We start from the raw sequence: 27,024 nt of genomic DNA on the forward strand, positions 1-27,024 counted from the left end.
AATCCCTCCGCAAATGGTGATTTCTCCTTTTATGACAAATGAAATCGGGCATGAAATGTGCTGTATAAACTTCAAACGTCTCATTATTGTTGTTCGTTAGTTCTTTCTTGGGTGCTTAGAGTTTCACTCTTTAATTAGAGGCCACTCCTTTAACTTTTTTGGAACAGCATTAAATCCCAAAGGCTGCCTTTGATCTGGGCTGACTGGGTCACACCCAGGTTTTTAAATACAGTTATAATCTCCAGCTAATCACAGTATACATGCTGACAGCTTACTGCCTAGCAGGGGGTGAGTATAAACCAATAGCCTTATCCACCACTTCAGTCTCTCCATTCTTGGATTAACCAGATAAGAAGTGTGAGAAAGAGCTCTGACTTTCCGCTTTTGGGAGGCTTCCTGCAAAATCAGTCATTTTGGTCTAGGAAGCTCTGCTGTCCTACCTAATCCCTCGGGGCGGGGGGGGGGGGGGTGGGCAGGCAGAGAAGAGACAACAGGAGTCACCACAGTGTTGAAAAGCATAAGCCTTGGAATCAGACAGATGGGTTGATTCAAGTCCAAGATTATCCATTCCACTGCTGTAATGTAAGTGGTAGTTTATTTCATCATTCTAAGTCCATTTCCCTGTTTATAAAAGGGAGACCATATTGCCTACTCATTGCATTGCTGTGTGATGCACTTGTCACACAGTAAATGCGAAATTCATAGTAGTGTTTCTTTCCAGACTTTCTGCATGTGGACCAATGTCTGCCTCATCAGGGTGCTTTTCCTTCCTGTGCAGAGGAATCTGCCCCTTCCAGTCCCCAAAAGGGACTATTTTCACTTAAATGGTTTCACAGTCTGCCTAAAAGGCCAAAAAGAACATATTCGTCATACACTTATTCATTCATTTATTCAACCTATTGACTCCCGTCAAGGTCCTCTGCTATGAGATGCAGGTTAATTGGAAATTATATTTCATGTTAAAATACTAACAAATCTCTTGTACTGTACTAGGAAATAATCATTTAAGGAATACATTAATTCAATAGTAGTGCTTCTGAGATGTTTTGTATTTTAGAAACTATAAATCCTTCAGATGCTTTGATGAGACATGTTTGAGTAATTAATTTATATGCTCATACATCTAAGAAGCTTGCAAAACTATTTTATTTGAATGTAATATATATATGTATATGTGTCTATATCTAATCTCTCATTATCTTGTGAATTATATAGTCATGTCATGTTTCCATTATTTAGACAGATCTCTAGAAATAAAGGGCAGTCTGTTATTTACATAAATTTACATAAATAAATAAACAATATGTATTTATATTTATTTATAACAAAATAATTCCAGATTTATTTTATTTAAGGATTTCAGCTTTTCTCATCCAAAGCGAAACACAATTAACTCACTCTGGCATTCTTTTGTTTAACATTTATGAAATAACTACTGCAAGGCGAGACTGCCTGATTCCTCAAGTTTGCCTTCTTGTTCCCATTGAGGCTTTTCCAAAACAGTCTCCTCAGGCAAAGGCAGAGACTGAATATTGTTGGTTTGCTGTAGAGGGAATGTCATAGTCAATATGAAGATATTAAATCCAAAAGTAGTTGTTGGCCTAAGGAGGCAGCAAAGCTCCTGATTGGAATTGTGAAGTCAAGTGGAGGATGAGAAAGGGAGAAGGGGGTGGCGGGTGTGAAAGGCATGTTTCCTGTTTGTGTCTCTTCCACATTCCTGTGTTGAAACCCTAACCTTTCCCCCCGACCCCCGCCCCATGAGGGTAATTAGGTCATGAAGGTGGAGCCCTCATGTAGACATTAGTGCCCTTACAAAGAAGAGAAATTAGAAAGCTTACTCTGCCCACCCCGCACTCCCTGCCATGTGAAGACAGAGCAAGAAGGTGGCCGTCTGCAAACCCAGAAGGGAGCTCTCACCAGACCTGGTCATGCTAGCACCCTGATCTCAGACTTCCAGCCTGCAGAACTGTGAGAAGTTTCTGTATAAGTCAGTCAGTCCATGGTGTTTTGTCACAGCAGCCTGGACTGACTGAGATAAAGCGGAAGAAGCATTTTGGGGAGCAGTGTGTATGATTAAGGTGGTGTAGATTAAGTGGTACAGATGGATTCAAAGCATGGACGGCCAATGCCTAAGACATAGGTTTTCATTCCAACAATCAACCAGCCCTTACTGAGTATTACTGTATAGCAGACTGGAGATACAATGTGAAAGTATTCTCCCCCTCAAGCAAGTTTGTCCACTGGCTGTGCCTATCCCAGCACTTCCCAGGACACAGGTCAAGCGTTGATGTTGTCCGGCATGTCTCTAATATAGCCTAAGATGTACCAGGTGGTCACAGTTTAATGCTATTTGATGCTTAGCTTTGACACTTACTTCCTCTCTCTCTGACTCTTCACGAGAAATAAATACCTGGCTAAAATTTGATTTACTGTGTAATTCTTCTACAGGGATAAAAAGTATTTGTCAAAAGACACAGAACAGCTGCTCTCCCTGCCAATTGTAGTTTTCATTGTAAATTAATTAAACGACATGGTGTGGGTTCCACCTTGATAGACTGACTTTCTTTGCATCCTGGGTTAAAAAAAAAAATCAGGGGCTGACCCTGAACTGGTGAAGTCAATGCATATTATGGGTATACAAGACCAAATATATATGTTTTAACCCCTTGTCTATTCTTCTCTGAGCAATGGCAGACTTGAGCTTGAGTAGGAGAGAGTGGCAAGAAATATGGAGGGCACTGTGGAAAGGAGTGAAATGAGGTCTGGTCAGGACTCAGGAGGTGCCCTAGCTCCTGTTCTGACACAAACTCACAGTGTGATTCTTGGCAAATGGCTTAAAAACACTGTGTAACTTTTTCTGATCTACTGAAAAACAATAATGTCTAGTCCTAGTCCAGAGTCTTCTAAGGATGTAAGACTAACTCATAAAAAATAAGTAAAGAATAGTATGAATAAATGTAAAAAAGAATCACATGTGGTGATTATCCCTGGTGGTGTGTGTCAGAATCACCTGTTGTGAATTTTAAAAATCACAAATAACCAGGTTCTAGCTCAGACTTATTAAGTTATCTCTCCCTCACCTTCACTACCACCCCCCACACCCCTACACACAGAAAATGGATAAAAGTGATATGAAAAAGAGGTAGAGTTGGAGGAGACCATCCTGGGTTTCACATGAAGCATATTTTCAAATGGAGGCTGCTGAATTGTGAGTCTCTGGAAGGCAGGAAGTGGGGTTGCTTTGTTTCCAGTTGTGTGCCCTTCAGCCTGAAACAGTGCGTTAGCCACAGTTAGCCCCTGAGCACAGAGCACTGACTGGAGGTTGGAGGTGGGGTTGGGATATTAGGGTTTTAGTCTCTGACTTTCATAGCTGTGTGACCTTGGGCAAGTCAGTTTCTCTCTCTAATCTTTGCTTTCTTGACCTGCAAAATAAGGTGATATGATATGGTGACCCTTAATGTTTTCCAAAGTATGGATTCTTGGGAGGCAGATTTGGGCTTGAATTCTGGCCCCAATATTTATTTTTGGTCTCGTGCAAATTAACTGGCACCTAGTCTGTTAATTTCCTTCTCCTCTCCTCCAAATTGTAATGTTCAGTGCATCTAACAGGAACATTTCCTTCTGGTCTACCTCCTGCTTGTTTTGCTTTCAGTTAATTATACGGAGCGAAGATGAGTAAATATGTAATGAAAGGGGAGAGAGCCTAAGCTGTGGTCAGACACTTCTGGCTCTAAAAGGTCTGAAAAATTCAACTTCTTAAGACAGTACCTCTGAGGAGATATTGGCACATTAACCACCCTGTCAAACTCATTATAGTTGGCAAAGTACTTTGCAAAACATGGTATCATTTGAGCTTTCCAGCCATCCCGAGAATCACGCAGGCACAGATTGTTTTTCACTTTTGCTAAGGGTGTATCTCAGGCTCAGAGATTTTAAATGACTAAGTCTACCTTCCTTCTTATTCGTAACAGCACTGATCGTTATTAGTAGTACAAAGTATATGGTCTTCTTCAGTGTTCAAAACACTCTCCGTATAATGTTATAGCATCTAGAAGTAGCACAGTGAAGTAAAATTCAACTTTGCCAGCCCATTTTACAGCTGAAGAGCCCTCATCTCTGGGAGATTAAATTGTTTGTCCAAGTTCCTAAAAATAGTAAGTAGCAGATTCGAGAATTTAATTCTCTGAAGTCTCTCTTTCAGCACTTTGGAAACTGTATGAATAGTTTCTTTAATTACTTCTGTATTTCCATCGATTCATCATCTTTTCTGAGATAATTATTTCATAGAATTGATCGAAATTAGAAAACAAAGCAGAGGGGTCATCCTATTTGTACTTATTTCATTCCTCTTGGAATTATCAAGACATACCAAGGGCAAGATCATCTCATCAACCCCAAAGGTACTTAAAATCAACGTCATTCAATGACAGAGGGTAGTTCCCGAAGCCAGATGTCATTCATTGCAGTCTTTACATACAGGTCATTTCTGAGCTGCATACCAGTATAGCCCCACATGGAGTGTCAAGTTACTTCAATCTGATATTTTGACTTGAACGTGAATGCTATGCATTGAGAACGTTATTGATCTGAATTATGTGATGGCTGCTAAATTCCAATGAGAGTTACAAAAATAAACCAAACATGCTCATTAGAAATCTCCATCCCAGATTCAACCACATATTCCCCTGGTTCATCTTAACATTCTCAGTTCTTGTTTTGTTGTATTTCCTTCCAGCCTTTCCCAAAATACATTATGAAATTTGAGTTTCTCTACTAATTTGGTAGGTAACACCAAAATGTGTTAATGATTGATCATATTTGTACTATACCTTGTCATAAAAATATCCATGTGCATCACTTTATTTAACTCCTATATATCTTATGATATAGGAATAAAATAGAGTATGATTTTCCCGTTACACATGAGAAAAAGTAAATTTAAGATTGTTGCTAATAGTGATTTGAGAAATTGTGAATTCAGTTCTGCTAACTACAGCGTTTATCTTTTTTTTCTCTACTGTATGTTAACTACTTTAAGATACCACTTTTGGGGCTGCTTTTTATAATCAGTGGACATATCTTCTAACCATTTGAGAGTTATGAGGTATGTAGCATTCACCCAGAATGCTCAGTGGCATAGAATAACTGTAGCTTTTGGTATAACTAAAAGATACAATAAGAAAGATTTTTAAATGGTTTAGCAGCTCTGAAAATAAAAATCTTCTCAGTTCAACAGTGTTCCCTTGTGTTTGTACATTTAATCCAGGCTCCTTTTTATGAGTTTCTTTTCTTGCTCAGAGAATTCTTTCTGCTGCTCTTTGTTCTGTTTATAGATGTATTTTGTTGAGTCTCCAAATGAGAAAAAAAAATACAAAGAAGGAGAAAACATTTACATGTTCTGATTTATTGTCAAAATGGTTATGGTGGTGAGTGGGGATTCACTCTAGTTTATGAATAATATATTAACACTATTATGTCTCCCGGTAAAATTGTAAGATTGATGTTCAACAAAGAGACTCTAAGCATGATGAATTGCTACCACATAAAGGTAGTCAATCTTTATCAGCTTCCATTCAAATGAGCTGGAATTGTTGCAGGAATGCTGTGAGAGCTTTCCAACTGGTGCTTTCTGCTGTGTTCTTTCAATTCTTTTGGAAAAGAGATATTGAGCATCAGACCCCCATTTCTGTGATAAGGTGGGCGGGCTCAGCAGCAGTGGATGCCGGGACTGGGACTTAATACAGAAGGAGAGGCAAAATCTACAATTCAGTTAGAATTGGGGCTTTTGGAGTGACTGAAAGGTTGTAATGTCAGCAGTTGAACATGCATTGTATTCAAATAGGCAGTGAATTTCATCTAGATTCAAGCTGGTATTACGGAAATGGATGTAGGTGGAGCCAGGCAGCATCAATTTTCTATACAATGACTTTTTCTAGCTAGAGGTAGTATAGCATGCTGGTTTCTTCAATCAACTTATGTTCCTTTAGTGCCTACTGCGACCCAAGCATTGCCACAGGCATTTGGATGCATCAGAGAACAAAATGAATAAGTCTTTGCCCTCAGGAAACTTACTTGCTACTGGGAGACAAATAAATTAAAAGTAAATAGGTAGGAAGTCAGATGATGAAAATAACAATGCTGAAAAGTAAAGCAGGGTAAGAGGGATGGAGGGGGTGAGGGCGGCTAGAGGGATGATTTGCTTTTTTTCATTTTAATATTTGGGAAGACCTTGCTGATAAAGGGATATTTGAGGGAAAAGCATGAAGGAAGTGAAGGAGCAAGCCATGTGGATACCTGCTAGGAGCATTCCAGGTAATGGAGCAAGAACCACAAAGGTGTTGGGATAAAAGTAAGCTCAGCATGTGTTTAGATGATTGGAATGGAAGCAGCATCAGTCAGGGATGCAAAGATGCACAGCAGTGCCTGCATCTGTGGGGAGCACAGGTGGAGTATGGAAGGAAGCATAGAGAATAGGAAGGAACTGAGGATATCCATGTACTGAACGTACCAGAGCACATGCTGAAGACCTTCTACATGCTCGACTCTGAGGATTCAGAGCAAACAGATCCTTATGTATCTCTTAAATATCTGTCTTGCTCCTACTCTATCTGACCTAAGTATCTCAGAAACATCAAAGAAATACCACGAAATATCCTTTTTTTTTTTTTTTTTTTTTTTTTTGCTGTATGCGGGCCTCTCACTGTTGTGGCCTCTCCCGTTGCGGAGCACAGGCTCTGGACGTGCAGGCTCAGCGGCCGGCCATGGCTCACGGGCCCAGCCACTCCATGGCATGTGGGATCTTCCCAGACCGGGGCACGAACCCGTGTCCCCTGCATCGGCAGGCGGACTCTCAACCACTGTGCCACCAGGGAAGCCCAAAATGTCCATTTTTTATATTCAGATCCTGGGCCATCTGGCCTTACCAACCACACAGCTCACTCCAGGTCAGTCTTTCTAGGTTCCTAGGACTGTCCTTCTGCTCAAAAAATGATGGTTAAACCTTTGAGCCTTCCTGCAACTGAAACAAGATCTGCTCTTTTTCAGATTCTCACTTGGTTCCAACTTTTTTTTTTTGTTCTGGATAGAATTTTTTTTAAATTTTATTGGAGTAAAATTGCTTTACAATGTTGTGTTAGTTTCTGCTGTACAGTGAACTGAATCAGCTCTATGTATACATATATCCCCTCCCTCTTGGACCTCCCTCTCCACCCTCATCCCACCCATCTAGGTCATCACAGAGGACTGAGCTGAGCTCCCTGTGCTATGCAGCAGGTTCCCACTAGCTATCTGTTTTACACATGGTAGTGTATTTATGTCAAGCCTAATCTCCCAGTTCATCCCACCCTCCCCTTCCCCCCACTGTATCCACACGCCCATTCTCTACAGCTGCCTTTCTATTCCTGCCCTGCAGATAGGTTCATCTGTGCCATTTTTCCAGATTCCACATATATGCTTTAATATACAATAATTGTTTTTCTCTTTCTGACTGATTTCACTCTGTATGACAGACTCTAGGTCCATCCACATCTCTAAATATGACCCAATTACATCTTTTTATGGCTGAATAATATTCCACTTTATATATATATATATATATATATATATACACCACATCTTCTTTATCCATTCATCTGTCGATGGACATTTAGGTTGCTTGCATGTCCCGGCTATTGTAAATAGTGCTGCAATGAACATTGGGGAACATGTGTCTTTTTGAATTATGGTTTTCTCAGGATATATGCCCAGTAGTGGGATTGTGGGTCATATATAGTTCTATTTTTAGTTTTTTAAGGAACCTCCTTATTGTTCTCTACAGTGGCTATATCAATTTACATTCCCACCAACAGTGCAAGAGGGTTCCCATTTCTCTGCACCCTCACCAGCATTTATTGTTTGGAGATTTTTTGATGATGGCTATTCTGACCAATGTGAGGTCATACCTCATTGTAGTTTTGATTTGCATTTCTCCAATAATTAGTGCTTTAGAGCATCTTTTCATGTGCCTCTTGGCCACCTCTATGACTTCTTTGCTGAAATGACTATTTAGATCTTCCATCCATTTTTAGATTGGGTTGTTTGTTTTTTTGATATTGAGCTGCATGAGCTGTTTTTATATTTTGAAGGTTAATCCTTTGTCCATTGCTTCATTTGCAAATATTTTCTCCCATTCTATGGTTTTTCTTTTTGTCTTGTTTATGGTTTCCTTTACTGTGCAAAAGCTTTTAAGTTTAATTAGGTCCCATTCGCTTATTTTTGTTTTTATTTTCATTACTCTAGGAGGTGGGCCATAAAAGATCTTGCTATGATTTATGTCTAAGAGTGTTTTTCCTATGTTTTCCTCTAAGAGTTTTATAGTGTCCAGTCTTACATTTAGGTCTTTAATCCATTTTGAGTTTATTTTTGTGTATGGTGTTAGGGAGTGTTCTAATTTCATTCTTTTACATGTAGTTGTCCAGTTTTCCCAGCACCATTGATTGAAGAGGCTCTCTTGTCTCCATTATATATTCTTGCTTCCTTTGTCATAGATTAGGTGACCATAGGTGCGTGGGTTTATCTCTGGGCTTTCTATCCTGTTCCATTGATCTATATTTCTGTTTTTGTGCCAGTACCCTATTGTCTTGATTACTGTAGCTTTGCAGTATAGTCTGAAGTCAGGGAGCCTGATTCCTCCAGCTCCATTTTTCTTTCTCAAGATTGCTTTGGCTATTTGGGGTCTTTTGTGTTTGCATAAAAATTGCATATTTTTTTGTTCTAATTCTGTAAAACAATGCCATTGGTAATTTGATAGAGATTGCATTGAACTTGTAGATTGCGTTGGGTAGTATGATCATTTTCACAATATTGATTCTTCCAGTTCAGGAACATGGTATATCTCTCCATCTGTTTGTGTCATCTTTGATTCCTTTCATCAGTGTTTTATAGTTTTCTGAGTACAGGTCTTTTGCCTCCTTAGGTAGGTTTATTCCTAGTTATTTTTTTCTTTTTGTTGTGATGGTAAATGGGATTGATTCCTTAATTTCTCTTTCTGATCTTTTGTGTTAGTGTGTAGGAATGCAAGAGATTTCTGTGCATTAATTTTGTATTCTGCAACCTTACCAAATTCAATGATTAGTTCTAGTAGTTTTCTGGTGGCATCTTTAGGATCATCTATGTATAGTATCATGGCATCTGAAAGCAGTGACAGTTTTACTTCTTCTTTTCCAATTCGTATTCCTTTTATTTCTTTTTATTCTCTGATTGCCATGGCTAGGACTTCCAAAACTATGTTGAATTTTCAAGAGTGGTGAGAGTGGACATGCTTGTCTTGTTCCTGGTCTTAGAGAAAATGCTTTCAGTTTTTCTCCATTGAGAATGACGTTTGCTGTGGGTTTGTCATATATGACCTTTATTACGTTGAGGTAGGTTCCCTCTATGCCCACTTTCTGGAGAGGTTTTTTTTTTTTTTTTTTTTTTTTGTGGTACGCGGGCCTCTCACTGTTGTGGCCTCTCCCGTTGAGGAGCGCAGGCCCAGTGGCCATGGCTCACAGGCCTAGCCACTCTGCGGCATGTGGGATCTTCCTGGACCGGGGCATGAACCCGTGTCCCCTGCATTGGCAGGTGGACTCTCAACCACTGCGCCACCAGGGAAGCCCCTCTGGAGAGTTTTCATCATAAATGGGTGTTGAATTCTGTCAAAAGCTTTTTCTGCCTTATTGAGATGATCATATCGGGTTTTTTTCTTTAATTTGTTAATATGGTGTATCACATTGATTGTTTTGCGTATATTGAAGAATCCTTGCATCCCTGGGATAAATCCCACTTGATCATGGTGTATGATCTCTTTAATGTGTTGTTGGATTCTGTTTGCTAGTATTTTGTTGAGGATTTTTGTGTCTATATTCATGAGTGATATTGGTCTGTAATTTCCTTTTCTTGTGATATCTTTGTGTGGCTTTGGTATCAGGGTAATGATGGCTTCATAGAATGAGTTTGGGAGTGTTCCTCCCTCTGCAATTTTTTGGAAGAGTTTGAGAAGGATATGTATTAGCTCTTCTCTAAATATTTGATAGAAATCACCTGTGAAGCCATCTGGTCTTGGGCTTTGGTTGGAAGATTTTTATTTACAGTTTCAATTCTCTCCTCTTTCTTCAGCTTGGTCAGTTGATCAAAGATTTTCTTTTTAATACCCCTTCTGCTCCACCACATCGTCAGAGACTTCTCCTTTCCACCACCTCCAGGCTCATCTCTTATTCTGTCTCCTCTGACCTTGCATTCTATCATAGGATGTAACACAGAATCTCTGCCCTTAAGAATTTTTCAGAAAGAGAACACCTGCCCAACTCATTGATAAAAGTTGAGTGAAACCAAGAGGCAAGCTCTTTTGTTGGAGCAAATAAAGTGAGTTTAGAGAAGAACTTCCTTCTGCCAAAGGAAGGTAATAGAGGCTCATGAAAAAAGTGACCTATGGTTTGGGCCTTGAAGGATAAGTGATATTGTAGTAGGCAGAAGGGGTAAGGTTGGGAAAATACACTCCATGCAGAAGGAGTCACTTGTACAAGTATATTCTTATGTATTCCCATTCCTGCCATTCCCCTCTTATGACACTGTGCTATGGCCCAGTTTACCTACATGTCTAGCCCTGCATGATATTTATTGATGGTTTTATATGATAACTTAAACACATGCCATCTTCTACTTCTGTGGGTGTACTTCCATTTGGTTGGTTGGTTGGTTGATTGCTCACTTGCTTCTGAGCCTGGTATTTTCAAGAATCCTTCCTGAACCTACCCCAGCCTGCTCTAACCACACCTTTATACTGTGATTTCTTCACAGTTTGGCCCTGGGTGATATAGTTGCTGTAACTCTCTGCAGACCTTTCCATCTGTGTATGCTGCTAAGGAAAGCAAAGGGGGGTCACAGAAACCTGGATTCTGGTTCTAGTTCACCATTCACTGACCTATGACAAGTGCCAGGCTCCTCTTTGGTAAGGCAGCTCACCTGCCAAGATATGGGATATTGGATCAAATGTCCCTTCCAAATCTGAAAAGCAAGAGCCTATGGTTTTGAAAGATTGCAATCACCTTGAAGTAGGAGAATGAGTTTACTCTTTCTCTTGGAATCTGTGCCCTTCCACTGAATTAGAGGCAAATGGCACTCTTGTCAGGGGTTCCTGTACAGGTTTTGGATCTACTGTTAACTTCCTACATGACCTTGGTTAAGTCTTTTCCACATGCTTAGCTTTAGTTTCCTCACCTACAAATTAGTGATAAGAATAGCCATGTCATATACAATGGGGAGGATTAAATGAGATAACGTGTAAGGATGCAACACATGTGATAACTTTGAAAAATGTTTGAGTTACAACCACACAAAGGAGATGTTCAGCACTTGTTGTTACAATTGAGCTTTTATCTGGTTGGACTGGACATAATTGTAACTATCAGCTGACTCTCCATTTTCTGAAATGAGGGAGTTTTCTGTTGCAGAGATAAGTTATAACACATTTTAACTCGGTGGCAAGGCTGCTGCTGAGCTTGCAAGCTTAAGGACATCCTGGAGAATCCATAGTTAACTCAGTGTTTAGTAGAATATCATTCATACTTAGGAATATTTAGCACAAGTACATGAATAGCTAGACTTGCAGTTGCAACATTTAAAAAAAATCAATGACTTCATAAACTTATCTATAATCGTTAGAAGATGTTTTCAATAAACCTTAATGAAATTTATTATTATTTCACCTATAAAACTAAATAGATTTGCAGACGGATAAGGATCAGCTCAGCTCAGCTTCTCCTGTGAAATTGCCCATTCAGATCTGCCTACTGCAATATATTCAGGAGTGATTTGCAGCAAATTAGGTCAAGTGACTTCACATTACAATCTTCTGCTAAAGACACTTTCCTAATGGATCCTGTTTCTTCCTGGGTTTTCAAAGTCGTCATTTTTTTTTTTCCGAATTTCAAAACCACTTAGGACAGTTTAAAGTAGTCCAATAAAATGTAATACAGATGATTAAGTCATGTAAATAAAATGAGTTTCAAGGCCAGAAAATTAAAACTTGAGTAGCTTATAGCCAGGCAGAAAAAAGCAGTGAAGAACGTGGTGAAAGATGTATGCATTCAACATACATTTACCTACATTTATTTACTGAGTATTTATTGTGTTTTAGGGATCAGAATATGAGTAAAATCTGGCACTTGCCTTTAAGATATTCCTGGTCCAGCCAGAGTGACAGGAGTTAGGTTTGTGCAGGGAATGTATATGAAGAATTTGAAACTTGGAAAGTGTATTAGTTGCTGTAACAAATTACCACTATCTTAGTGACTTAAAACCATACAGATTTACTATCATGAAGGTCTGTAAGTCAGAAGTCCAACACAGATCTCACTGGGCTAAAATTAAGGTGCAGGGAGGGCTACATTGCTTTCTGGAGGCTCCAGGGGAGAATCCACTGTCTAGAGGTGGTCCTCCTTCCTTGACTCATGGCCCCTTTCCTCCGTCTTCAAAGTTCAGCTTGTCTTTCTCCCTCTGTATCACTCTTACCTCCTCCCCTGCCTCTCTGTCTCTTAAGAACCTGTATTCATTTGCTAGGGCTGCAGAAAGAAAGTACAAAGCTACAAGCAACAGAAATTTATTGTCTTCCAATTCTGGAGGCTAGAAGTCCAAGGTCAAGGTGTTGGCAGTGTTGGTTTCTCCTAAGGGCTATGAGGGAGAATCTGTTCCAGGTGTCTCACCTGGCTTCAGATTTGTTGGCAATATTTGTCATTCCTTGCCTTGTAGAATCATGACTCTGACCTCTGCCTTCAACTTCTCATGGCCTTCTCTCTCTATATGTTTGTTTGTGTCCAAATTTCCCCCTTTTATAAGGGTACCAGTCATACTGGGTTAGGGGGCCATCATACTCAAGTATGACCTCATCACTTACAGCTGCAATCACCCTATTTCCAAATAAGATTATATGCTGTGGTCCTTGGGATCAGGATTTCAACATGTGAATTCTGAGGGACACAATTCAACCTCTTCCAGGACCCCTGTGATTACACAGGGCCCATCCAGGTAGTCCAGAATAATCTCTCTATCACAAGATCCTTAATTCAGGTAAGATATTTACAGGTTCCATGGATTAGGATGTGGAACTCTTTGGGGGGGCTGTTATTCTGTCTACTACAGAAGCTTCTGGGGTCAGGTATTATTGAAGACTTAAAGATGAAAGAAATGGGTTATTATATGAAATCATGTGTGTGAAACTTCTGAAAATTGTAAAGCACTGTAGAATTTAAAGAATCATTCAATTAAAAAAAAAGTTAAAATAAAAAAGAATGAAGGGGAATTCATCAAATGGAGATTTGGGGTGGAGGACACTGCAGGCAGAAGGAGCTGCATCCCCAGGATATCGTGGGAAACAGTAGTGCATTCAGCAAACCACATAGACCCATGCAGCTGAAAGCTTTTATACTCAGGCTTCATTTTTCTCCATTTCACTTGATAGACTACTCTTTCCATCTTAAAGCATCTTCTCCAAGTTTCTATGACACCACAGTTGGCTTGTTTTCCTTTAACCACTGTTTCTATTCCTTCTCATCAACTCCAGAGGTGGCAGATCACAGCTGCTGGCCAAATTCTGCTTGTTGCCTCCTTTTGTAAATAAAGTTTTCTTGGAACACAGCCATGCCTGTTTGTTTTTGTCTGTGGCTGCTTCAGTGATATAATAGCAGAGTTGAGGAGGCACAGGCAAGACAGTGTGGCCTTCAAAGGTGGAAGTATCTATTGCCTGGCCTTTTATGAAAATAAGTTTCCCAATCCCTGATCTACTTGGCTGGATTCTTCTCTCCTCACTTTACGGGGCTCAGAATTCAATCTTATTCATCTTCCCTTTTCTACCTACATTCTTTAAGTGACCTTAGTCAGTCTCCTGTCTTTAACTACAACCTTACTGCTGATGACATTCAAATTTGTATGGCAAATTCTGACCCCTCCCCTGTGAGTTCCAGATACAAATATCAGTCTTCTCAGCATCTCCACTTAGATAATTAATAGGTATCCAAAAGTTAATGTTTCCAAAAAGAACTCTTGAAAATGTTACCGAACACAAGTCCATGTGCCCGACGCACAGTGAGGCCAAACAAACTGAAACATCAGAGTTTGGAGCAGAGAAAGGTTTATTGCAGGGCCAGGCAAGGAGAACGGGTGGCTCATGCTCAAAAACCTCTAACTCCCCAGTGGTTTGGGGAGGGGGGAAGTTCTATAGGCAAAATTTGGGGTGAGGGTTGCAGGGTGAGTGACTTTCTTCTGATTGGTTGGTGGTGAGGTAAAAGGGTGGTGCTCCAGGAATCTTGTGCTCAGCCTGAAGTTGCCATCCTCTGCCGAGGTGGCGGCCTTGGTTCTGTAGAAGAGCTCAAAGATAATGTTTTGTATATTCTTTGAGGAACCAGGACCCTGCCCCAAGGCTGCACTATTGTTTCTTGACTGCTTCTCCCTTGTTTCTTCGTCCCCTCCCTTCCCTGATCAGCAACTGTTTGAATCTGCCCTTTGGAACTCAGGGAAGGTTAAGGGAGCTGAATGAAGCCTATATTTCCTGCAAACAAGAAATGGGGAACACGGGAAGGATTTGTACCCACGAGGGCCCCACAGGGTCCTGCTCAGTTTTAGATACTCCCAAACACCCTAACATGCTCCTCCCCTGGTCAGTGCCATTATTGTTCACAATTGTGCAAGTCAAATATCTAGCAGAAAGCCTTGATATTTCTCATTCCTTCATCCCCACCTCCAATCCACCAGCTGTCTGGTGAGCACTACTTCTAAAATGCCCCCAATCTGACCCCTTCTCACTACCTGATCACATCTACAGCTGCCATCCCTGTGCATATCAGCATCCCTTGCCTGTGCCACTGCAATGACACCTGCTGTCCTCCTAGCTTCTACTCTGCAGTAAATTCACTGACCAGCAGTCTAGTAATCATTTTTAAAGTAAATGATATTTTTTTTCTCTGCCATAGATTACCATCTCACTTAAAATAATAATCAAGTTTCTATGCCGTGGCTGACAAAACCCACATGGGTCCATGTGATCTGGTCTCAATCTGCCTTTCCAGCCAGCTCTCCCTGGCTCATTGCCCCCCTACTCCCCTGGCCTTATTGAGTGGCTTGAGCACAACAACCACACTTCTGTCTCTGGATCTTTGTGTATTGTTCATTCTGCAGGAACTCTTTCCTCCATAGTTTTTACATACCTGGCTCGCTCTCATCACTGTGATCTCAGTTTAAATGTCACCTCTGACCACCCTTGCTAAATATCACCCCCCACCCCAGTCCACCCAAAGCCCTTCCTCTCATATCTCACTTTTGTAAGTTTTATTCATCGAACTTTTCATTGTTCTGAATTTATCATATTTAATTATTGCTTACCGTTTCCCCAAACTCACCCTTCCTCCTCCTCCTCTTCCCACAACATTGGGATACGAGCTACATGATGGCAAGGACTGGGACTTAATTAGCAAATACTTCATGGAAGAGGTGTCACTGGTGCCTTCCAGGTGATATTTCTTTATTCATGCACACAAGCATATGTGAATGAATACTTTCACATTTTTATAATTTTACTATCAATATTAAGTAATTTTTTTCATTCAGTATTGCAGACACTTCTGCATGTTAACAGTGTATATTTTCAAATCATGTGTAATGGCCACAGGCTAGCGTATTTTCTAGATGTACCACAATTTTCGTAACCAGTCCCCTAAAGATGAGCACTGTTCTTCTGATATTATAAACATCCTGTGATGATGTCCACTGCATGCATTTTCAACACTTGTATTTTTATAGGGCCAACTTTTGGTCAGTAAGACAAGAGTAATTGTTGAAATATATAAAATCTGTACCAAATTATATACAACTGACCAGGACCACTATGTGCCTCAAGTCTCAGCCCCCTTGTCTGTCCCAGCCTCTGTCTCAGGACCCTTCACACCTTCCTCACAGCCTGGAACCAAAGGTCAATCCCTGCCTCAGCAGGGTCCCTTCTGGACAGACGCTGTTGGGAGGTCACTTCCATGCCAAGCACTGCTGGAACAGTTTTGAATGTTTGATTATAAAACCTGTGCTACTAAGGCCTTAAAATTAGATAAAAAGTTATGCACATGACTCACTTGGAAATGTATTACAAAAGTTCTTTCTACAAAATTTGTTTCAGCTGAGCGTTTATGAGTCCTGAGGGTGGGAAGATTAATTATAACTTCACCAACACTGGTTATTGCCAATCTCTGATTTTTGTGAATCTTATTGGGAAAAATAGATCTCATTTTTGTTTTATTTGCATTAGTTTGACTCTTGATAAGTTGAGCATCATTTTATATGGTATTGGTTATTTATATTCCTTTCTAAGAGAAACTTGCTGCTTGTGTGTTTTGCCCTCTTTGGACCTTGGAAGTTTAAAATTTTTTCTCTTTTGAGTCAGGTTTGCTGAGGTATAATTATCTTCACAGCTTTATTGATTATATAAGTCACATACCATACAACTCACCATTTAAAGTGTGCAGTTGAATTGGCTTTAGGATCAGTACATTCACAGATTCATGCAATCATCACCACAATCCAATTTTAGCATATTTTCATCACTCCAAAAAGAAACTCTGTACTGGCAATCACTCCGTATTAATTTTTCCCCACCCCATTCCCTGGCAAGCATTAATCTGCTTTCTGTCTCTCTAAGTTTGCCAACTATGAATATTTTATATGAATGAATTATACAATATGTTGTCTTTTGTGGCTGGCTAATTTAACTTGGCCCTGTGTTTTCAAGGTTTCTCCATGTAGTAGCATGTATGAGTAATTCCTTCTTAGTGTGGAGTAAAATTCCATTGCATGGATATGCCATATTTTATTTATCTATTTATCAGTTGATGAACATTTGGATTGCTCCCACTTTTGGCTAGTATGAATAACACTGCCATGAACACTCATGTACACGATCCAGTAATTCCACTTCTGAATATGTACCCCAAAGAATTAACAGCAGGGTTCTGAAGAGATATTTGTATACCCGTGTTCTTAGCAAAATTATTCACAATATCTAAAATGTGGAAGCAGCAACCCAAGTGCCCACTGAGGGATGAACGGATAAGGAAAACGTGGCATACACACACAATGGAATATTATTTGGCCTTGAAAAAGAAGGAACTTCTGACATATGCTAAAACATGAATAAACATTAAGGACATTATGCTAAGTGAAATTAGTCACAAAAAGACAAATACCGTATGATTCCATTTATATGAGATACTTACCAGAGTCGAAACCATAGAGACAAAAAGTAGGATGGTGGTTGCCAGGGGCTAGGGAGAGGAGGAAATGGGGAAGTAGTATTTAATAGGTACAGAGATCTAGTGGTACAAGGTTACAAAGAGTTCTGGAAATGGATGGTGGTGATGGTCACACAACATTATGAATGTATTTTATACTACTGAACTGTACACTTACAAATGGTTAAGATAGTAAATTTTATGTTCTATGTATTTTACCTCAGTACAAAAAACTAGGAAAAATTCATGTACAGTTTTTGTATATACATATACTTCTGCTTCTCTGTATATAACCTCGAGTGGGATTGCTGAGTCATATATAAACTCCATGTTTAACATTTTGAGGAACTGCCAAACTTTTTAAAAGTAGCATTTACACCATTTTATATTCCTACCAGCAATCTATGAAGGTTACAATTTCTCTGTATCCTCGTCAACATGTTATTTTCTCTTTTTTTGAATGTAGGCATACTAGTGGGCATGAAGTGCTGTCTCATTGTGGTTGTGATACTAATGATGGTAATCATCTTTCTATGTGCTTATTAGCCATTTGTGTATCTTTGGAGAAATGTCTGGACATGTACTTTCTCTATTTCTTGGCTTTTTAACCTTATTAAGTTGTAAGTACCCTTTACATAATTTCAGGATACAGTCCGTTATCAGACAAATGATTTACAAATATTTTCTTCACTTTATGGAATGGTGTCATTTCCAATACAAAAGTTTTAATTTTTATAAAATCAATATTACATATTTTCTGCAAACAAAATTATGTCATCTGCATATAATTGACCTGCAATAAAATTCACCTTTTTTTCTTAAAGTTCTATACATTTTGACACATACACATTGTCATACAGTTTCATTACCCCAATAAATTCACTTGGGGTACTGCCGATCTATTTTTTGTCCCTAAATTTTTGCTTTCTCAGGAATATCATGTAAATAAAATCATCGCAGATAAAATGTCAGATGTGCTTCTGGTTTTTAGTGAAAAGGAATTCTATTGAGTGGTTGTTTATATTCAAACCTACATCTTTTTCTTTTTTAAACTCTGTTCATGATTTTAATTTCAAGATTTCTCTGTCACAATTTTTGGTGTGACTCTTTCATTGTACATATACAGCACATCAAAATCTTTGCATTCTAATCAGGTATGAAAATTTCCTGGCCTTAAAGTCTTGAGTCAAGTTTGCAAAAAGGTTATTCAAATTAGACATATTACAGATGGACTAGGGTGATGGTTTTCTAACTTTTTTTTTTTTAAGTAGGAGAGGGCTTCGCTGGTGGCACAGTGGTTGAGAGTCCGCCTGCCGATGCAGGGGACGCGGGTTCGTGCCCCGGTCCGGGAAGATCCCACATGCCGCGGAGCGGCTGGGCCCGTGAGCTATGGCCGCTGAGCCTGCGCGTCCGGAGCCTGTGCTCCGCAATGGGAGAGGCCACAATAGTGAGAGGCCCGCGTACCGCAAAAAAATAAAAAATAAAATAAAAAATAGGAGAACTTTCTTAAAATAAAACTTTGCATAGAAACTCAATATGTATACACATCAAAGCAGAGTTTCTCCTTTGAATTCTGAATAGACACCCTGCCCATGACTCCCTCTTTTCTTCAGAGCATAGTTTGAGTATCCGTGGTCTCACTCTTGAGTTATCCTGAGTTGACTGATCTACTAGGAGCAGCATTAACATATTGGTCATCAGGATCAATCTCAGAATGAAGAAGAGGGAGAAACCTGAGAAACAATTAGCCTAACTACAGGGTTCTTATCTCAGGCAATGGCTTTCCTACTCTGCTGTTCATTGCGCTGAGCTCCCAAGAGGAAATGAGAATACTCAGGGATAATGACAACTGTCTTTACACACCGGAAGGGCTGCCATGTGGAGGCTGATGAGAATAGTTCAAAATCATTCCAGAAGATAGATCTAGAATGACAGTGATTAAACAAATAAGAAGGAAGAACATTCTACAAACAAGGTCAATGCTGATTTTGAAAGTGAGATAGATTTTCCTGCCCCATATATAAAAATCGGAGTAGAGAGCACAAAAGCCCTCCCAGCATTGAATTCTGTGTCTGTGGGCAACTGCATACACCTGGCCCTTCCGTGATAGATACACACCACTGACTGGCATTCATTTTCTATCGTGCCACTTCCCACTATCTGTCCTAGAGGCACAGAGGGGAGCCTCACAGTGACCAGTGATAGGGATCCCTAAAGTAAATGTGTCGTTAAACTAAGTTTTCAATTACAACCTTATAAAAAATGAAGAGACCCCAAACTCAGAGTTTCTAATGTACCGTATTTATTAAAGTACCATACGTTTGCTTAATTTCAGTCCCCTTTTCTATGGTATGAGAGATCTTCGCAAAAGAATAGAAAGGAACTCTGTAGTTTCCTCTGTAGATATTGTGATCTGTTTTTCAGTGTGTGCAGAGGCAAAGAGGGCTTTTCAGTGACAGTTCCCCATTGTCTCTGCCTTTCTATAAGCATCCATTTCTTGACTCCACTTAGGAGTATAGGGCTGCCTGGCTCTCCTGATCACCACCGTGGGATGGTGCCCATTTATCCTTTGTACTCTTACGCATCCTATTGGATTCTCACATGCCCACTGGTTTACATTCTGTCTGCTTGTCAGTGCAGGGATGCTCTAGCTTGTTTCTTTAATAAGACTGCACATAGTCATGCATTTTGAGAAGGAATTTGGGGACTAACTCAAAATAGTAAATGTGCCAAACCTCAAGTTAAATTTAGTATGATTTTATTGAACTGGCCATTCTACATTTGGTTTGGGTTGTTTTTTTTTTTTTATGTTGTCCCCCCTAAGGCTTATCACCCTGGTTGTTTCAACTTGGTATAATTTTATAGTTTTTCTAAACAACTGTGGTGTTGTTGATCAGCTGCTGTGACTGTGGCCTTTATTGTGGGTTGGGAGATCAGGCAGGACTTAGCTGAATCCTTGGCTCAGGTTCTCACAGGGCTTCAATCAAGGTGTGGGCTGTGTTCTCATCTGAATGCTAAACTGGAGAAGAATACTCTTCCAAGTTCCTTTAGGTTGTTGGCAGAATTAATTCCCTGTGGCTCTGTGAGTGAGGGCCCCAGCTTTGTGCTGGCTGAAGGCAGCCATCTCAGAGCTTACAGGCCACCCACAGCTCCTTGCCATGTGGGCTTCTTCAAGCCAGGAAAGATAAGCTCTCCCTAAGGAGGACCCCGTCCTTCTTGTAAGGGCTTTCACCAAAGTCAGGCCACCCCAGGATATACTCCCTTTTGGCTAACTCAAAATCAACCCACTTGAGGTCTTTTTTACATCTGCAAAATCCCTTCACTTTCGCCATATTCTGTTGGCTAGAAGCAAATCACAGGTCCCTCCCACACTCGAGGGAAGTTTTTATACAAGGCGTGACCGCTAGGGTGTGGTGATCTTTGGGGCTCACCTTTGGTCTACCCACCACAGGTGTAAAAAACATTCACATTGTGGGAGCAAGAGGAGAATCTTAAGTTGAGGCGTTTGTGATATGAGAAGTCAAAGGGGTTGTAGAAGTGGGGATCTAAGGAAGCCAATGTCCAGTCTGAGAATGTTCCCAGATGGAGGCTGTTGAATTGAAAGAGTCAGAGAAGCAAGAACTGAATCAGCAGTCAAGAATCATCAGTGGAGAAGGTTATAGACGATTAAAGTTACCAGCAAGAGCACCACGGGCTAAAGGTATGAGCAAAAGTGCAAAAAGCGACAGCCAGTTTTTAATACGACACTTGAACCTCATTTCGGGAGCATATCAGCTACTTTTAGAGGGTCCATATCTGGTAAAATTGTACCCAGCACTGTTAGTCATCCAAATATTCTGCTCTTTCACTGTGTTTCTGTGAGGACAAAACGAGAGAATCTAGTACTTTGTGAAATACAAAGCTCTGAAAAATGACAAAGGCGAATTGCTCCTTTGACAGCGTCTTTAGGCAGCTTTCTTAGCTTTCTCTTGTCTTTTGCTCCAGACCTTCACCTGTGATCTGTCTGTGCAGATCTGTCACTGTGTCCTTACTCCTAGGGGATTGCTTACAGGACAATGAGGGAATAGATGCATTTAGGACCCAGTGGGTTGGGCCTATAGCACCAGGTAAGGATGCAACTCTTGTTGGAAAGCCCTAGTGCCTATACCTGAACAGGTGTCAAAATGAAGTTTGTTCAGGGGGAGGTTAAGGCCAAGCTAGGACCCTGTAGGGCTTAAAGACTATGAAATAGTAGCTAGGTATTATTTAAAGATGCACTTGATGGTACGGGGCCCTCAGGTAGGGAAGCATGGAGCAGTTAACCAAAGGAAGTAGAAGAAAGTAGGTCAGAAAACCAGAATTCAGTGGCTGGAGAGGCATCCCGGATGGTAGGTTATCAGTACCAGGGCTATTTGGCATGAGTGTGGGCATATGAGAGACCTAAAAGGAGTACAGCCCTCACTTCTGAGTGCTTACTATGACTCAGGCATTGTTCCAAATGCTTTATACAAATTAATTCATTTGTTCCTCATAACTGGCTTATAAATTATTTTTAAGCTCATTTTACAGGTGAAAACTCATAGCCATAGATGGTAAATAACTTGGCCAGGTCCAGACAGGTAGAAAGCAGCACATCTGTTATCTCCTTCTTGAACAAGGCACCCCGCATGTGTCTGCTCAGCCCAGTCTCAACCTCTGTATCTACCACCTCCTGCATGAGTGATGGCATCATCTAGCAGCAGAATGGGCAGAGGTAGAGGCGGGCAGGTGACTGACACCCAGAGGACCTCGGGGGGCTAAATTCAGGGAAAGAACGCCAATCTCGAGAGAAACAGAAAGACCAGTTCAGGGCCCCTTTTCGTGAACTAGAGGCTCAGAATCAGGGAGACAAGTTACCAGGAGCAGAGGATGGGATGTGCCTCTAGGCTGACTTGATGCTGAGCTGCAGGATTTCTGTCTTGAGGTTGCTTCACTGGATCCTAAATATAGGGGCAGGGCTGTGGGAACATTCCAGCTATGAGTCCTGGAGGGCAACAGGCCAAGCAAGTCATGGCAATCACCTAGCAAGCACTTACCCATCACATGTTAGGACTGTTTGGGGTGCGAGGAATTCACAGGGGAGCAAGGCCATTCCTGCCCTGGGACTGTTCCCCAGTGAGTGGCACTGTCTACTCTTCTGCCTACATTTTGTCCACACCTAATATTGCCTCTTTCTTATCACAAGAATAGAAATGATCATTGATATCATCATTTTCTGAGACAAACTTTCCCATGGTAATTTCCACGGTGATTTTAATAAAGCCCAAGTGGAAATTCAATTTATTAAAAACATCTTTTTTTTTCATTTTCTGATTTTCTGTTTAACTGGAACATTAACATGAGTCTGAGAAAGAAAGATTAGATTAGCAGCTTAAAACAAAATCTCTTAAATGCCAATAAAATTGTGCAGAGTGTTACATGTATTTCCCATCCTTGGTCCACGGCGAGCTGATTCGGGCAGTGCGTGGTACCTCTGGGGAACTCACCCAGACCCATGAAAGCTAAGCTTTCATGCTGTCAGAATCAGACTCCATTGTGTGTGGACCCTTTTAAAGGTAAATGTTTTCACAGACCCTGCAATATGGAACTAGACTGTTTTATCCTCATGTTGTTTAAATATGCAGACACACAAAACTAGGTCTAAACTCCTTATGCTTTTAATTCATACTACTTTGAAGTCAGAACAAATTAACAAGCTAAAACCAAATTACAAAAGCAAAAGTAATTCAAATCACCAAGAGTAATTAATTGTGCTGAAACTAAACTGCCGCTTGCATTAGGGCTACAGTGTGGACTATTCCTTTAATTTGCGTAGGCCTTTCCCAATCTGTCGGACTGAAGTCAAGTTTTTTCACCACTTCTCGCACTGCTTCAGAACCTTCATCCCCGCAGTTCACAGTGATGTCATTTAGAGTTCACATGGCAGGAGTTCATCATTTGCCTACTAAATCTGCCTTTGTTCTTTTCTCATTAGCCTGGGACAGTTAAAGTAGCCCTGTTTGGTGACAACTCATTTATAAATATAAGTGCAAACTTGGACACTGGAACTATACGAAAGGATTTAGAAATAAAGCAATTGTGCCAATAATTCAGAATATGGTATTTTAAATTGTTAAAGGAGTCTTCTAGGGAATTTCAAGACCTCTGAGAACTTGTCCTTGGACTTCTGTTTATCAAAATCAATCCTAAAATAACTATAATAGAGAGCTGTTTCTCACTGTACATTGTCTCCATCCTCTTTGTTTTACTTTGGAGGAGACCACAGATAAATGCTGGGCTGGACATCAGGTACTCCTGTGAGAAGTTAGATTGGGATGACATGGATGGACGTGTCCTGTGAAATATTAGTATGTGGATAGTCAGTCAACAGAATCAAGTGGAACCAACCCTGAAGCAAAACTATGTGTTATGGCCCCATATTTTCCTGAAAAATAGCCCTTTGGGCTGCTACACAAAAGTCAGTGTTCTACGGGATCCCACATCTGGCATCGTGTATAAGTTCAGGTTACTTGTGTGACTGATGGCGGATTCACACCTTAAGGTCAGCTGTCTTGATCTATAATGAATTTTTTGTCGAGTTATGAGTAGAGATTAAGAAATAGTCACTGGACAAACCTTGGTGACTCCTCTCTCAGCCAAAGAAGGGCTGCCTGTCAGGTTAGAGAGGTAGTGTAGCCTAGTCCGTAAGAGCTCCGGGTTGCAGTTTGGACTTTGCCTCTTGAGAACTACTTGGCTTTGAGCAAGGTGTCTCCCTTGGATAGGAATCAGGTTGCTCTGCTGTAAGGTGGGAGTAATAGCAGAACTTACTTGAGAAGGCTGCAGCAAGGACCTGGATGGAATAAAGCAGGAAAGCGCTTGACGCGATAGCCTCAACAGAGAAAGTGCTCCATCCACTGAGCCATTATTATTTACATGAATACCGAGCTCAATATTGTCCTCTAGAACATGAGTTCTCAAACTTGTCTGCTGAGTAGCTACGAGAAGTAGTAACGCCTGGGTCCCACCCCCAGAGATTCTGATTCACTTGGTACGCGGTGTAGCTGGGGCCCTGGGATCTTAAAAAGTCCCCAGGTGGTTCTAATACGCAGCCAAAATGGAGAATCAGCTTCTGTCCTAGAGGAGCTCACAGTAGGTGAAGTCTGGCGCCATGAATACTGGAGACTCGAATGCTTGTCCCAATCTGACAGTCGATCACTGTGTCCCTGGGCAAGTCCCCTTCCCACTCAGTTCCCCGTTTATTGTAGAATGAAGGCCAGATTTCAGATGCTATGCTCTCCAGGCTCAGCACAGAGGGAAAAACCAATCTCTTAGGTTATAGCTCTATCTCCAAGCTGCTTTGAAAAAAAAAAAAAATTAAATCCATGAAAAAGCTTTTAAACTGTTCGTTTAAAATAAAAATACATAAAGAAATTCTTTATTTTTTACTTTTTTTTACTGGTTGGTATTTATAAACATACCAAGAAGGCTGGTATTTGGAGACACAAAATCTAGAAGTTGAACTACGTAGCAGAGAAAAGGTAGAAGGGCAGGGCATGTTTTACTATAATTCACTATCAGTCACTTTCCTTCTACCACTTTACTAAGAAAACCACGGATTTGAGAATGTCTTCTACACACCCCTAGCTCTTGTGACACCCCTGGTAGGAAGGTTTGGGACGGGACACGTTGAAGGTCACACCTGCGCTAGCATTTAACCCCATGGCTAGCCTCAGATGTGTGAGGGTTCACCCCAGGTTCTTAGCTGTCCATTCACAATCAACTCTTAATAACTGTGCTTTAGAAAGAAGTAGACTGAAGGAAAACATCACTGAATGTTATGTGATCTGCAAGTAGCATGATAATGGTCACGTGCAGAACAAGGTGTGGCTTACAGAATGTGTTCATGTACATTTCTTAGCGTTCACAGTAAGCCTGTGAGTGCATCTTTTATTTGAATTTTGTGGTAGAGAAAACTGATGCATAGAGAAGGTGATTCACTCAATGGTATTCATCCAGTAAGTGGCTGAGCAAGGACTCCCTCTCTCCCGTGACGAATTCCACATATCCCCACTGTACCGGGCTCACATCTGGGGCGCGAACTATGAGTCCCATAGGACTGAGTGACTCATAATCTTGTAGTGTCTGCTGTGAGAGTATTTGAATTTCTAAGATCTGTTCTCTCCCCTCCCTAACATCTTCCTTTCCTTCCTTCATCCACTTTCTTGTGTTCTTTCTTTGGCTTTCTTTATATCCTACTCTCTGTCCCGCTTTCTGTAACAAATCTGGAAATTTCACACAGGTAGAGCCTCTTTTTTCCCTAGTGCACCTGTCATTCTCCTTGAGCGCTACCCTATTTTTCCCAAGGGAAGCCTCCTCTTGTCCTGATTGAGATGAGTTTGACTCTGGTCCCAGTGCTGCTTGATTAGAGCCCAAACACCCTTCTGAGTTCAAGCTGACTTCCTCTCGCAAAGCACCGGATCCGAATCTCCAGCTGCCACTGGATCTGTGAGGAAAAGGAAATAATTCACCACCTCGAGACTCTACCCATTTCCTCCAGTTGCCTTTTGGCACTTAGGTTCTCGTATGGAATATTGCCCTTGATCATCATCTGAGTTTACGCTTGAAGTCTTCATGTGGTTTACACACCCGGCTTTGGACGTGGTGCCAACCAAAGGCTGCCCTTCCTCTGGCTCCATCCTCCCATGCGTCCAGCTCCCCATAACTGAGGCACAGACCCTTCTTAAGGTAGGATATACTTTCCGCCTCCTTCAGGAGTTCTCTGTCCTACTCAAGAAAGCTTTCATGAGGAAGAGAAAACAGCCAACTTCTTGTAGGGATCAGTCATAAAATCTGGCATATTTTAACTCATGCCACGAGTTCACTTATTTTAAGACTGAGGAATATTTCTTCATCAGAATGTTATGAAATGTTATGCTGTTGATCTCAACTTTCAGACTAAGAAAGTAACTACTGTGTTTTCTACAGAACTCTCAATTTCATGATAAATTTTTTTTAGAGAACGTGGGTTTCCAGATGGTGAGATTGTGATAATAATCATTTGGATTAGACCAGAATTTAATTTTGATATTTTTCATGGAGAGGATTATTTTAGCTTCTGAATAAATTAAACAAGTTTTTGGTTTGCTGTATTCAGTGAAGAAAACCAGCTGAGTTTAGGTTTCTTCCCCTTTCTTAGTCACTGTGTATTTTTTTTCTCGTTTAAATCAGTGGATTATGTATTATAAGATGTGCTTCATAGAAAATGCCTATCTTATGTGGAAATTGAAGGTTACAATTTTGTAATTTGAGCTTGATAATATCAGACCTGCATTTGAAATTACATCTATTCCCTGTTCCTGAGTTCTGGCATATTTTCTATCAGCTACTGCTGCATAGCTTAAAGACTTAAAGAGAGTCACTCCTTTACCTGGCCTCATTTTTCTCATCTGTAACAAACTGGATTTGAATTAGTTCATGGCCAGTGGCCTTTTCAGGTCTAACAGTCTCTTTTATATTAGCTCCAAATTGCCAATCTAAAAACGTCGGGTATTAAACTTGCAAAAATACAATGATTTAGTGTAAATATCTTGTATAGCTCATCTTTTTTGTGGTTACCAAAAAGAACCACAATTTAAAGTTATTTCCCTGGGACTTCCCTGGTGGCAAAGTGGTTAAGAATCCACCTGTCAATGCAGAGGACACGGGTTTGAGCCCTGGTCCGGGAAGATCCCACATGCCCCAGAGCAAC

General features: G+C 40.6%; 1 protein-coding gene and 1 long non-coding RNA gene across 6 annotated transcripts in view; one reads left to right on the plus strand and one right to left on the minus strand.

Moving 5' to 3' along the window:
* LOC307196391 (uncharacterized protein) overlaps positions 1-27,024 on the plus strand; it is a gene marked incomplete at its 5' end in the record, with an annotated part of 136,093 nt that overhangs the window by 80,082 nt on the left and 28,987 nt on the right. The gene's annotated exons all lie outside the window — the stretch shown is intronic.
* The window catches only part of LOC307196392, a 76,590-nt gene continuing 72,220 nt past the window's right edge, over positions 22,655-27,024 (minus strand). The window contains exon 3 of the long non-coding RNA XR_013831125.1: positions 22,655-24,628. This is a non-coding gene — a long non-coding RNA (uncharacterized lncRNA). The remainder of the gene's footprint in view (positions 24,629-27,024) is intronic.

This window comes from Stenella coeruleoalba, assembly GCF_951394435.1.
Source record: "Stenella coeruleoalba genome assembly, chromosome: 13".
Lineage (NCBI taxonomy): Eukaryota > Metazoa > Chordata > Mammalia > Artiodactyla > Delphinidae > Stenella > Stenella coeruleoalba.